Source organism: Elephas maximus, chromosome 18, assembly GCF_024166365.1.
Source record: "Elephas maximus indicus isolate mEleMax1 chromosome 18, mEleMax1 primary haplotype, whole genome shotgun sequence".
Taxonomy (NCBI): domain Eukaryota; kingdom Metazoa; phylum Chordata; class Mammalia; order Proboscidea; family Elephantidae; genus Elephas; species Elephas maximus.
Window position 1 is genome coordinate 36108699 of NC_064836.1, and position 14468 is coordinate 36123166.

Genomic DNA, 14468 nt, shown 5'->3' on the forward strand with positions numbered 1-14468 from the left:
TAACAACAAATTACGGATAACGTTGTGAAGAATGAAAAACTAATTTGCTCTGTAAACTTCACCTAAAAACACAATAAAATTAAAAAAAAAAATTCTAGGTTGATAATATGATTCTTATAGCCCTGGTGGCACAGTGGTTAAGAGCTTGGCTGCCTAACCAAATGGTCGGCAGTTCAAATCCAGCAGCCACTTCTTAGAAACCCTATAGGGCAGTTCTGCTCCGTCCTGTAGGGTTGCTATGAGTTGGAGTGGACTCAACAGTGATGGGTGTGGTTGGTTTGGATATGATTGCCACCCTACAAGGTGCACACAATTCAGGCAATAGGTGGGAAGAGATCGCCAGGGGACCATTTCACAGAACTTGGCCTTGAAGGACACTTTAAATTTAGTCAGTGGAGATGTCTGTAGGACTAGATGTGGGGCAAATACAAGGGCTCATATACCAGCGTGAGGAAATGCAAGTCTTTAAGAGGTAGAGAACAATGAAGAACATGCAAGAAACCAAAGGTAGTTAGAAACCTCCACCCAGCTAGTCCAAGGTTGCATGTGGCAGTTCCCAAGAGCCTTCCCAAGAGCACATATACTAAAACTGGAATGATACAGAGAAGATTAGCATAGCCCCTGCACAAGGATAACACGTAAAGTCGTGAACTATTTAATGGAAAAAAAAAAGACAGTGAACATGTGGCTTTGTACCTTCTTTTGTTCCTTCTCCATCCTGCTTCCTGGAGCCACAGCCTGGAAGGAGCCTGGATGCCTGAAAGTTTCACAGAGCAGAGCCTCCATATCAGCGCTTGCCATCCTGCCTCTGAATTTGATGTTTTTCTGTCTTTGTTGTTGTGGCCAGCTGCTGTGAAGTCAGTTCCAACTCTTGGCGACCTTACCTATGACAGAATGAAATGTTGCCTGGTCCTGTGCCATCTTTAAAATCATTGATATGCTTGAGCCCATTGTTGTGGACACTGTGTGTTTTGAGTCCATTCCAAACTAGGGAACTCACCTTCCAGAACTATGTTGGACAATATTCTGTTGTGATACACAAGGTTTTCATTGGCTAATTTTTGAAAGTAGAGGGCCAGGCCTTTCTTCCTAGTCTGTCTTAATTTGGAAGCTCCACTGAAACTGTCTGCCATGGGTGACCCTGCTGGTATTTGAAATACCGGTGACATAGCATCCAGCATCACAGCAACACACAAGCCCCCACAGTACAACAGGCTGACAGGCAGGTGGTTTTCAGCCTCTGTGATTTGGAATGTGCCTGTCCTGGCAGTTAAAACTAGACGATGTAATGACATGGTACTCTGTCTTTTCTAAAGCTGATCTTATCTAGTCCATGTTCATCTTACCTTTCTTTCAAAATTACTTGGGAAAAAAAAAAAAAAAAGCCCAGCTATAACTAACCTAAGCTGTTTTTGGAAGCCTCCGATCATGCTAAACTTTCACTTTTTAATGCTATTTCCAGCATTTCTTCCTGCCCTTGCTTTTGTATCCCTTCTTTACATGACGTTTTAAAAGCTTTAAACTTATTTCTACCCCATCCCATTTCAAATGGTTGGAAGGTGAATGTTCAGAGATCTTAGATGATTTCATACTCAAGGAACCCAAACTATGCCTGGCCTGAGCCTTGGCCAGGTCTGATCGGAGCCACCCAAAATGTGTGGGCACTGGCGGGATTCCCACAGGTCTTTAAAGAAGCAGACTCTGTGGCCTGCGTAGGAAGGAGTTCACACTCTCATAACTAGATATTTAATTTTTGTGAAAAAAATTAACTTTATTTTTTATAGCAGTTTCAGAGTTACAGAAAAGTTGTGAAGATAACACTAAGAGTTTCCATATACCCCATGTCCAATCTCTCCTATTATGAACTTCTTTTACATTCATATGGTACGTTTGTCTCTATCAATGAACCAATATTGATACAGTCGTATTAACTAGGGTACCTGGGTGCCACGAGGTTTGGCTCAACTACTTACCTAAAGGTTGGCAGTTCAAAGCCACCCAGGGATGCCTCAGAGAAAGACCTGGAGATCTGCTTCCGTAAAGATGGTAGCAAGAAAAACCTCTGGAGTAGCTTTACTCTGTAACACATAGGGCTGCCAAGAGTCAGAATAGACTCGACTGCAGTGGGTTTGGTTTCTGTTATTATTAACTGAAATCCATTGTTTATTCCAGTTTCCTTAATTTTCTTCTAATGTCTTTTTCTGTTTCAAGATCCCATCCAGGATACCACATAACATTTAGTCATCATGTCTTCTAGGCTCCTCTAGACTGCAACAGTCTCTCAGACTTTCCTTGTTTGTAATGACCTTGAGAGTTTTGAGGATGGCACCTAACAACAATAACAACAACAGCCATGTGTTTTGAAGATTGTCCCTGAATTGCAAATTGTGTGGTGTTTTTCTCATGATTAGACTGATGTCATATCTTTTCAGGAGGAAGACCACAGGGGAGGGAAAAAAAAAAAAGAACACTGCCATTGAGTCGGTTCCGACTCATAGTACAGAGTAGAATTGCTCCATAGGGTTTCCAAGGAGCGGCTGGCAGATTTGAGCCGCTGACTTTTTGGTTAGCAGCCAAACGCTTACCCACTGCTCCACCAGGGCTCCACCATACTGTATCCTAACCCACTGCTGTGGAGTCAGGTAAAGTGTTATTTTCATCACATCATATCAGGGGTACATACTATCAACATGATTTATCACTGCTAACATTGACCTTGATCACCCGGCTCAGGTAACTTTTGTCAGGTTTCTCCAACTGCAACATTTCCCTCTTTCCTGCTTTCCATTCTGTCCTCTTTGGAAGGCAGTCAGTATGCACACCCCGCACTTTAAGAAATGGGGAGTTATAACCCACCTCTTGTAGGTGAAGTATCTATGTAAAGCCCTTGGCATTCTTCATCAAAGATTTGTTTCTTCTCTCTTACCTATTTATTTATTCAATTGTTTATTTACATCAGTGTGGACTCATGGGGGAAACCCTGGTGTAGTGGTTAAGTGCTATGGCTGCTAACCAAAGGGTTGGGAGTTTGAATCTGCCAGGCGCTGCTTGGAAACTCTATGGGGCAGTTATACTCTGTCCTATAGGGTCGCTATGAGTCTGTATCGACTCCACGGCAGTGGGTTTGGACTCATGGATGTTTATTTTATACTTCGGGTTATAATCCAATGCTATTTTATTCATTTTGTTGTTCATATCTGTTCCATCTTTGGTCGTTGGGAGATCTTTCATGTGGTTCCAGAGTCCCCTTGCCATGTCGTGAGGTTGTTTTTTGTTTGTTTTTATTTATTTTTATTTTATTTTTGAGCATTTCCTTGTTCATACTACAAGATACTCCAAGCCCACTTTGTATTTTTACTGTTTTGGACTGAATTGTATCTCCAAAAAATATGCATTGCAAACCCTAAACCCCCATCTGTGATTATAATTTGATTTGGGAATGGGTTCTTTGTTATGTTAATGAGGCAGGATTAAAGTGGGGCGTGTCTTGAGTCAACCTCTTTTGAGAGAGGGGGAAAGAGAGATGCCAAGCCACATGAAGATCACCCAGGAGCGGAAGCTTAAAGGAGACAAGGGCCCTCCTCCAGAGCCAACAGAGAGAGAAAGCCTTCCCCTAGAGCCGGCACCCTGTATTCGGACTTCTAGCCTCCTCCTAAACTGTGAGAAAATTCATTTCCATTTATTAAAGCCATCCACTTGTGGTAGTTCTGTTACAGCAGCACTAGATGACTAAGATACTGTCCTAGTCCTAGAATGAGCCATTTCTCTAAGGAGCCCTGTTTGCTTTTACTGGTGAATGTTATTAGAAACCAAGATCTGTGTGCTAAGTGTGCTCATTGCTATTGGAGTATCATTACTTCTAGGCTCTCTCAGCTAACCGAGCAAGGAAATATATGTGTATATACTAATCGGTGTATATACACATAAAAAATATCTGCAATTATTTCTATAGGTAGCCATTTATATCTATATTAAATTAAACATCAGTTCATACTGATGTCTCCATCTCTAATCTATTATCAAATGTGTAATTCCAGCCTCCTCTCCCCTTATTTATCTCTAAACTCCTACTCCAGCACCCAATCACTTACTTGTTCAATTCCAGTGTATGCGTGTAACAAAAAAACCAAACCAGTTGTCATTGAGTTGATTCCAACTCATGGCAACTCTGTTTCATAGGGTTTTCAACGGCAGTGATCTTTCAAAAGTAGATCCCCAGGCCTTTCTTCCGAGACACCTCTGGATGTACTTGAATGACTAACTTTCAGGAGCCTCATGCTTAACCATGTGTTCCAGCCAGGTGCATCGGAATCGTTCACTCATACTCCCATGAGAAGAAATACTAGAGCACAATGCTTATGCACAGATTCTTTTGCCACTAGATTTGTTGCTGTTGTTAGGTGCCGTCAAGTCAGTTCTGACTCATAGCGACCCTATGTACAACAGAATGAAATGCTGCCTGGTCCTGTGCAATTCCCACAATCATTGCTATGTTTGATCCCATTGTTACAGCCACTGTGTCAAGTTCATCTTGTTGAGAATCTTCCTCTTTTTCACTGACCCTCTACTTTACCAAGCTTGACGTCTATCTCCAGGGACTGCTCCCTCCTGATGACGTGTCTCACCATCCTCACCTCCAAGGACCATTCTGGCTGTACATCTTGCAAGACAAATTTGTTCATTCTTCTGGTAATCCATGGTATATTCAATATTCTTTGCCAACACCATAATTCAAAGGTGTCAATTCTTCTTCGTTCTTCCTTATTCATCGTCCAGCTTTCACATGCATATGAGGCAATTGAAAATACCGTGGCTTGGGTCAGGCACACATTAGTCCTCAAAGTGGCATCTTTGCTTTTCATTACTTTTAAAAGGTCTTTTGCAGCAGATTTACCCAATGCAATACGTCACTTGATTTCTTGACCACTGCTTCCATTGGCGTTGATTACATGTCCAAGTAAAATGAAATCCTTGACAACTTCAGTCTTTTGTCTGGATGTCGCTTATTGGTCCAATTGTGAGGATTTTTGTTTTCTGTATGTTGAGGTGTAATTCATACTGAAGGCTGAAGTCTTTGAACTTCATCAGTAAGTGATTCAAGTCCTCTTTGCTTTCAGCAAGCAAAGTTGTGCCACCTGCATATCGCAGGTTGTTAATGAGTCTTCCTCCAATCCTGATACCCCAGTCTCTTCATATTGTCCAGCTTCTCAAATTATTTGCTCAGCATACAGATCAAATAAGTATGGTGAAAGGATACAACCCTGACGCACGCCGTTCCTAATTTAAACCACGCATTATCCCCTTGTTTTATTTGAATGACTGCCTTTTGGGCTGTGTACAGATTCCGCATAAGCACAGTTAAGTGTTCTGGAATTCCCATTCTTTGTAATGTTATCCATAATGTGTTATGATCCACATAGTCAAATGCATTTGCATAGTCAATAAAACACATGTAAACATCTTTCTGGTATTCTCTTTCTCTCCACTAACCAGAGACAGGAGAGGATCTTTCTTGCCTCTTTGCCAAGAGAACCTGATGGAGTTCCTAGAGGTAAAACCTATGAAAACTGTAGAGACTCCCTTTAGGCTGGGCCCCCAGGAATTTTTAATTCTCAAGTTATTCCACTTTCAGCCTCCAGAAATTCACCAAAATTAACAGTTAAGTATTCCTTCCAACTCATTTTTCCAGCAGTTTCTGCTCCAGGTAAGCAGATATTGGTCCTTACTTTTGTCTCTCCAAATTTTGGGGTGACAATTCAGCCTGTGACCTCAGTTCTCTGATGTGTCCAAGAAAAATCATTGACCTTCAGTGTGTTCAGTTTTTCTTGCTCTAATGACAGCAGTGACACCTTCCAAGCTCTTTGCATGTCAGAGCTGAAAACAGTAGTTCCTCAGATATCTCATTTTAATTCTTATATTCTTCCAAGCCCCAGAAGAGTATGCTGCAAATGTGACATAATATTCCCATCACTGATGGTTTATCCCAAGTGTAGGTAGAAGAAGCTTCAGCTTGCCATGGAACCATATTCAGAAATAAGCATAAAGACATTACATCAGAACACACAATTTTAGGCCAGGAGCTTCATGCTACCAGTTATTTGTTTATGTGATTGTCACATTTCCACCATTGTCCCCACTCCAAAGGCTGTAGTTGTTCCTTTTCCCCTCTTTTCTTTCTTCCACAGCCAGTGTTGACTATCAACACAGAGAAAGTGTTTATACGTATACTGACAGTTCTAAGAATCATAAAATATTTTTATGTGTTTTGTTGAACTTACTCCTACTGTGAGGAGCCCTGGCGGCACAGTGGTTAAGAGCTTGGCTGCTAACCTAAAGGTCTGCGGTTGGAACCCACCAGCTGCTCCACGGGAGAAAGGTGTGGCAGCCTGCTTCTTTTACGATTACAGACTTGGAAACTCAGTGGGGCGGTTCTACCCTGTCCTACAGGGTAGCTATGAATTGGAATCATCTCAACGGCCGTGGGTTGGGTTGGCATTCCTATTGTGATATGAAACCATATTGTTCCAACTCCTGTTTTATTTTCTGTGAGATTGGAAACTTAAAACTCCTTGTTCCACTGTAAAACTAAACACTGGGATTTTAGAGATGAAGGATCAGGGCTGGTCCTAGGGTACAGAATTTAAGGGGGCACCAAAAAGCTCACGATCTTCTATTGTGATATCTTAAAAAATCAAAATTAATGCAAGGAACCCAAGATGAATACAACATAAAAGTCTTAAATAACAACACGATCAGTATACTACCTTGTCTAAAGATTCCAAATCCTTCACACATGGTGCAGACATGGAGCCAACTCTTTCTTGTATTGCCCATAGCATATCTAAGGCAGCTTGCAGCCTTAGGTTCAGAGGTTACAGAAAGCAATTTCAACACAATACCCAAGTAGATTTAGTTCTGCTGTCAATAGATACTGCTGCTATCTGAGCTAGCAGACAAGAGCCACCCTTCCTAGGAGCTTTAGCCCAGCATGCATGGGGTTGGAGAACATCCTACCCTCCACCCAGAGTACCCTTGAGCTTGTCCCATCCTACTAGCAGAAACTGGACACAGCAGAAATAGGCTTCACTCACCTCCTCACTGCCAAACCAATCTAAACACTGAATTAAAAACAAAAACAAACCTCTTTCTGTGGAGTCAATTTTGACTCTTAGTGACCCTATAAGACAGGGTAGAATTGCCCCATAGGGTTTCCAAGGACTTCCTGGTAGAATCCAACTGCCAACCTTTTGGTTGGCAGCCATAGCTCCTAACCACTACACCACCAGGGTTGCCAACACTGAATTATCAGTCCTAATTTCCTTCTTTGGAACCCTGGTAGTATAGTGGTTAGGCGTTCGGCTGCTAACCAAAACGTCAGCAGTTCGAATCCACCAGCCTCTCCTTGGAAACTGTATGGAGCAGTTTTACTCATCTTATAGTGTTACTATGAGTCGGAATAGAGTCATCGGCAATGTTTTTTTAAATTTCTTCCTTTAGAATGTACCTCTCCTGGGGATAATGAGTGGTGGGAATGTCCCCTTCCTTCAACAAAAACCTTGCCTATAGGGCTTTGGCCTTGCCCTAGGGCCTCAGTAGGAAATCGCATCGGAGCACATTAGTACAATAAAACATTTCTCCAAGTATGGATGATCTTGTTTTAACAGCCCCCCCCCCACCCCCCCACACCAAGCAAGAGATCGGATTCCTGGTGGTGTAGTGGTTAAGAGCTTAGCTGCAAACCAACAGGTCAGCAGTTCCAGTCCACCAGCCGTTACTTGGAAACCCAATGGAACAATTCTACTCTGCCCTTTAGGGTCACTATGAGTCGGAATCAACTGCACAGCAATGCGTTTAAGCAGGAGATCAGCAGGACAGCCCGAACTGAATTCCACCTGGGCAATCAGGCTAGCTCCCTCTTCGTGCGAGATGAAGGTCTGGATTCACAACATTCCACAACCTTCTAGGTCTCAGCTCCTGATCACTTAGGAATGACTCCTCCAAAAGCAGAAGCAACAGCACACAGCTCCATAAAAAAGAGTAGCAGACCACAGGCAGAATCTAAACAGAAAAGTATAATACCCTCTCTACAAATGACACCTTACTTTAACTACCCCACCCCACTGTCTTTTTTTATTACACAGAACCTTCTCCCCCTTTAGGTGCTTCTCTTCCAGTTTAAGGTATGTGCTTAATATATGCATAACCTAACAACACTTTCAGACGGCACTCCCAGAACTGACGCCTCAAGATCTATTCAGATCTTCATCTCCTGCATGGTTTCCACCAATCTGATTCAGGTTTCCACATACTGGAACCAAATTTTAGCCAGGGTAGATGCCATGACAGCATTGCCCTCTGTTGTGGCAGATGAGCACAAGTCACTAATGAAGATTTCAGGATTCCACTGGTCCCCAAAATAATGACAAATCTGTGAGATGTTTATGAAGTCAGATGTACTTAAAGAATACTCCTTTATTACTTGATGATAACCTAATTACCTCCTTTTTCTGTTAATGAATTATTTTATCAAATTTTGATAATGTCATATGTTGTTTTATTCATTTCTGATTTGGTAAAATAAAAAATTGGAAACCCTGTGCCATTCCCCGAGAGTTGTTCATTTGTGGATTTGTATTTTTTTTTAATTCTTTTTTTATGATTTCTTATCCTTCTATGAAATCCCCAAATCTTGAGAATCCTATCTCAATTTATTGTGGGTCAGTTTTGTCTTGCAAATGAGTAAACAAGGATCACATATATTTCTTTGTATCTCCTACCACACAAAAAGAAAAAAAAACAAACCAAATCCACTGCCATTGAGTCCATTCCGACTCATAGCAACCCTATAGGACAGAGTAGAACTGCCCCACGGGGTTTCCAAGGAGAGGCTGGTGGATTCAAACTGCTGACTGAGCTCTTAACCACTGTGCCACCAAGGGCTCCTTCCTAGCACAAAGTGACATCTAATCAGTATTTGCTGAAAACTTGACATATGGGAAAAATTGGCCAGAAAGATCACTGGGGAAATTCTAGATTAAGAAAGTGCTTCTACAGACTCCAAGCAACTGTCTTACTCTCAGTACTAAAATTGAATTTGAAAAACAAGATTCATTTTTATAGTATTTGCTTCACAAGGACCATTTTCCTTTATAGAGTCTATTCTGTGAACAGGAACCCACGTTCCGTCTCTCCCTTTTTTCCATTCTCCATGTCACCATTGGTGGTTCAGTGATAGAACTGTCGCCTTCCATGTGGGAGACCCAGTTCATCTCCCAGCCAATACATCTCATGCACAGTCACCACCCAGGGGTGGATTGCATGTTTCTAGATGCCGAACATGTTTCTGTGGAGCTTCCAGACTAAGACAGACTAGGAAAAAAGACCTGGTCATCTACTTCCAAAAGTTAGCCAATGAAAACCTTATAGAGCACAATGGTCCATCTACAACCAATCATTGGGAAGACTCAGGACTGGGCAGTGTTTCATTCTGTTGTGCATGGGGTGGCCATGACCTGGGATCCTACTTGACAGAAGATAACGTCAACATTTCACCCTTGTCGTTATTCTTACCCTGCTGACCCAGGGAATTTTTCTCTCTGCATCCTTGTGGGATGAAGTTGCCTCTCAGACAGTTTCTAGGAACCAGTTGTATCATCTTAGCCACCTAAAGTCAAGGAATTCCATTCAAGGCCATTTGTAATCATTTCATGGTCAAGGCCATGGAAACCCAAGTCTTCACTGTGCCTTTAAAACTCATCTCGTGTCCATCTATGGATGAATGGATAAATAAATTATGGTGTATTCACACAATGGAATACTACGCATCGATGAAGAACAGTGAGGAATCTGTGAAACATTTCATAACATGGAGGAACCTGGAAGGCATTATGCTGAGTGAAATTACTCAGTTGCAAAAGGACAAATATTGTATAAGACCACTATTATAAGAACTTGAGAAACAGTTTAAACTGAGAAGAAAACATTCTTTTGGGGTTATGAGAGGAGGGAGCGTCAGAGGGTGGGAGAGGGATATTCACTAATTAGTTGGTAGATAAGAACTACTTTAGGTGAAGGGAAAGACAACACACAATAGAGGTGAGGTCAGCACAATTGGACTAAACCAAAAGCAAAGAAATTTCCTGAATAAACTGAATGCTTCGAAGGCCTACGTAGCAGGGGCAGGGGGTTGGGGACCATGATTTCAGGGGACATCTAAGTTAACTGGCATAATACAATCTTTTCAGAAAATATTCTGCATCCCACTATGAAGAGTGGCATCTGGGGTCTTAAACACTAGCAAGCAGCCATCTAAGATGCATCAATTGGTCTCAACCCAGCTGGATCAAAGGAGAATGAAGAACACCAAGGACACAAGGTAATTACAAGTGCAAGAGACAGAAAGGGCCACATGAACCAGAGACTACATCATCCTGAGACCAGAAGAACTAGATGGTGCCTGGCCACAACCGATGACTGCCCTGACAGGGAACACAACAGAGAACCCCTGAGGGAGCAGGAGAGCAGTGGAATGCAGACCCCAAATTCTCATAAAAAGACCAGACTTAATGGTCTGACTGAGACTGGAAGGACCCCGGTGGTCATGGCCCCCAGACCTTCTGCTGGCCCAGGACAGGAACCATTCCCAAAGCCAACTCTTCAGACATGGATTGGACTGGACAATGGGTTGGAGAGGGATGCTGGTGAGGAGTGAGCTTCTTGGATCAGGTGGACACTTGAGACTATGTTGGCATCTCCTGCCTGGAGGGGAGATGAGAGGGTAGAGGGGGATAGAAGCTGGCGAAATGGACACGAAAAGAGAGAGTGGAGGGAGAGAGTGGGTTGTCTCCTTAGGGGGAAAGTAATTGGGAGTATGTACCAAGGTGTATATAAGTTTTTACTTGAGAGACTGACTTGATTTGTAAACTTTCACTTAAAGCACAGTAAAAATTCTAGAAAAAAAAAAACTCATCTCATTGTTTCAGTGACTGTGTCTGAAGTACCCATGAGAACATGGAGAAACTCATTTCCTGTTCTTCCCACCTCCATCTCAGGCCTGAGTGCCCTTACATAAAACCCTGCTTCAGACCTCTTTCTGGGCACTTTGAGCCTCAAAACTGCAGATGTTCATAAAGGGCCACACGCTCCTGGTTTTCTCCAGCAGAATTCCGAATGAACGCTTGTCCTCCATGCTGACCATTGTCATTGGTCCATAGATTTGAAACAGAAACAACAGTTCGTGGTTGTGTGTTCAGTTCCGGTTACATCCAACAGTCTTACCTTGAATTTTTTTCAACTTTGCAAAAGCAATTTCTTCATGGGGGAGGGGAGCACCCTGTATGGAAATCTGCACTTAACAGATAAAGTCTCCTTCTTTTAAGCAGGAAATGTCCGTTCTTTAGAACAAGGATTATATAAAATATTATATAGGATAAAAATGTATATCATTGTCATTATCTTAATTGGAAAAATCACCTTTCACACGAAGTGCAACGAAAGAAAACTGGTCTAATGGTCTAAAATGAGATCCTCCTTAAGTACGATAATAAAAAATAAAATGAGATCCTCCTTGAAAATCGTGGCCACGTGGAGGCAGGTTTCATAACAGAAAACATTTGTATAACCTCAGTTCTAGTACTTTCCACTTGTGAATATCACAATACGCTCTGTGGGGAGCGTTAATGGATACATCTGTTTCCCTCCCTGCTCAGCGGAATAATATCTAAAAACAGATCTGTTTTTCCCTTTCAGAAAAGTTCCCAGTAAATTGTCGATGCCCAGCGTTTAGTTACATAAATCCCTTTATTCTATCATTTAAACTAACACTAAATGGTATAGGACCCCCTGAACAGCTGCTAAAACTCAAGGACATATTATTTACTTCAGAATCATCAAGGACCCAGACAGCCATTTTTACATTTTTATTCCAACTTCTCTTAATTTTCCAACACTCTGAATCATGGCGGCTCCTTTTATTAAAGCACATTGTCCTGATATCCTGGGGCGGGGTGGGGGTTGGGGAACGACAGTACACCAAGCCATTGCCAAGAATTTAGCTTTAAAGGATCCATTTACGACTTTCTAAAAAGCAGAGAAGCAAGACTAAAGGCTGTAATCACTGCTACCTCAATAAATCACCGTAGTTCAGAGCGTGGGAAGATTTACCTCCCATGTCACCGCAAAGAGCTGCAATTTCAGCAGCTTCCACGCTCATTCTGTGTTTGGAGGGTTTTTTGCTGATTTGTATAAAATCTGATAAATGTGTTCCCTTAGCCGTTCCGATTCTGAGTATTGAAATCTGATGTTTTGCCCCGCTTCCCATTCCCATCTTAGACTCAGTCCCCAAAATGTTTCCTCTGCGTTCAGACACATCATGAGATCCCTATCCCCTACCCCCACTGCTGTATGCCAGATGTTTGAGACACTGTTGCCATAGTGACATCAACTGGAAAAAGCCGGCACTGGCATCCCTGGCTTCACAGAAACCCCCAAAGTTCCTATTTTTCTTCATTGCTTAGAAGTACCGTTTGAATAATCCCCCTGCAAGTACCACAATAATAACCCCACCTGGGTTTGAAAAGTGATTCTGCAAATTCCAATCTAAATACAAAAATAATTTTAGAAGGGTGCACTAACAGCCATGAGGACTGACTAGTCCATAATTTTTGGCTCATAGTTTGGAAAACATCGGCCATAAAGGTATGAGAGTGACTCTAAAGTTGACCTTCTTATTTTTTTAAAAGTAGATTTCTAAATCAACTTATCATATATGTTGATAGGCAGGCAATTAATAATAAAATATTTTTGGATGAATCTTGTTTGTTGGAATACTTGCTCATTTATTAGGCGGACATATATGTTGAAATCAGATTACAGGTAAGGCCTCATTAATGCAAAAGAGCTGCAGATACGCCTACATCTTGGGTGATACTTATTTCCAGGGCATTTAGAGCCCAACGGAATTAAACCCATGGTGGCGTAGTGGTTAAATGCTACAGCTACTAACCCAAGGGTGGGCAGTTCAAATCCGCCAGGCGCTCCTTGGAAACTCTACGGGGCAGTTCTACTCTGTCCTATAGGGTCGCTAGGAGTCGGAATCGACTCGACGGCCCTGGGTTTGGTGTTGTTGGTTACAATAATAGAACTGGATAAAAACCATAAAGTATAGATGGCGTTCATTGTCACAAAAGAAGGCTAAAAGAATTCAGAGGAAGGAAATCAAGTTCCATTTTAGTCTTTGAGAAAAAATGGGCAAGATTTTATTTATATATAAATAATCTGGAGCCTTGGTGGCACGTGGTTAAGTGTTGGGCTGCTAACCAAAAGACTGGCAGTTTGAACCCACCAGCGGCTCTGCAGGAGAAAGATGTGGCAGTCTGCTTCCTTGAAGATTCAGTCTTGGAAACCCATAGGGTCGTTAATGAGTCGGAATCAGCTTGACACCAGTGGGTTTGGTTTTTTACACATATATAATCTTGCCCATTTATGTGTGTGTATTTTTTTTTTTATTATACACACAGACACAATGCAATTTTTTTTTCAAATAATGCAATATTTTTATTCCTATAAACATTCTTAAACTTTGTTCTGGGACTTGGATTGCATTTAAGCTTTGTTAGGCAAAACAAGAGCAACCTTTAGTCTGTAGTCTTCTGAGTACTCGTCTGTGAATTAGGAGATTTTCCACTCTGGCTGGTGGAAACACTATTCCTGTTTCTAGGTGAGCAAGGATTGTTCCCTCTGCTCCTTTAAGGCGGTTCTTTCCCCAGCTGTGGATAGTTAGTGTTCTTCCTACACGCACTGACCAGAGCTCAGCCAAAGACTCCAGGGCGCCCTCTGCAGACCTCCCGAGCTCCGTGCGGCTCTCTTCTCCCCGGTACTCTGCTCTGGGAGCTGTCTTGGGCTTCCTGGGCTCCCAGCTCTGTCTCACAACATCATTCTCTGCCTGAGTTCCCTCTGCCAGCGCTGCAGCCTGGAGCCTCATCCCAGGCGGTAAGCTGGGGCAATCGTAGGGCTTATCTTGTTTGGTTTCTCTTCTCGGGATCACTGTCCTGTGTGGCCTGACGCCCAGCGTCTGAGAAACGGTGTTTCACGGGTTTTGCCTGGTTTTTTGGTTGTTTCAAGCAGAAGGGTGAATCCAGTCCCTGTTATTTCATCTTGCCATAGGCAGGTGTGTGACTACAGCAATCTATTTTTTATAGTAGAAAATCTGGAATATACAAATAAAAAAATCAATAATAATTTAACCACCTAGATGTAACAAAAGGAGTCCTGGTGGTGCAGTGGTTAAAGGCTTAGCTGCTAATCGCAAGGTTGGTGGTTGGAACCCACCCAGCAACTCTTCAAGGGAAAAGACCCAGCGACTACAGTCTAGAAAACCCAATGGGGCAATTCTACTCTGTCACACGGGGTGGCTATGAGCAGGAATTCACCTGGACAGCACCCAACAACAACAGAGATAACAAGTTATT

The 14468-nt window shown here is 42.3% G+C and overlaps 1 non-coding gene across 1 annotated transcript; it reads left to right on the forward strand.

The window, feature by feature from the left end:
- Positions 1 to 560: 560 nt before the first annotated feature.
- LOC126061850 (U6 spliceosomal RNA) lies at positions 561 to 666 on the forward strand. The gene has a single exon (XR_007513903.1). It is a non-coding gene; the product is annotated as a U6 spliceosomal RNA (small nuclear RNA).
- Positions 667 to 14468: the final 13802 nt, after the last annotated feature.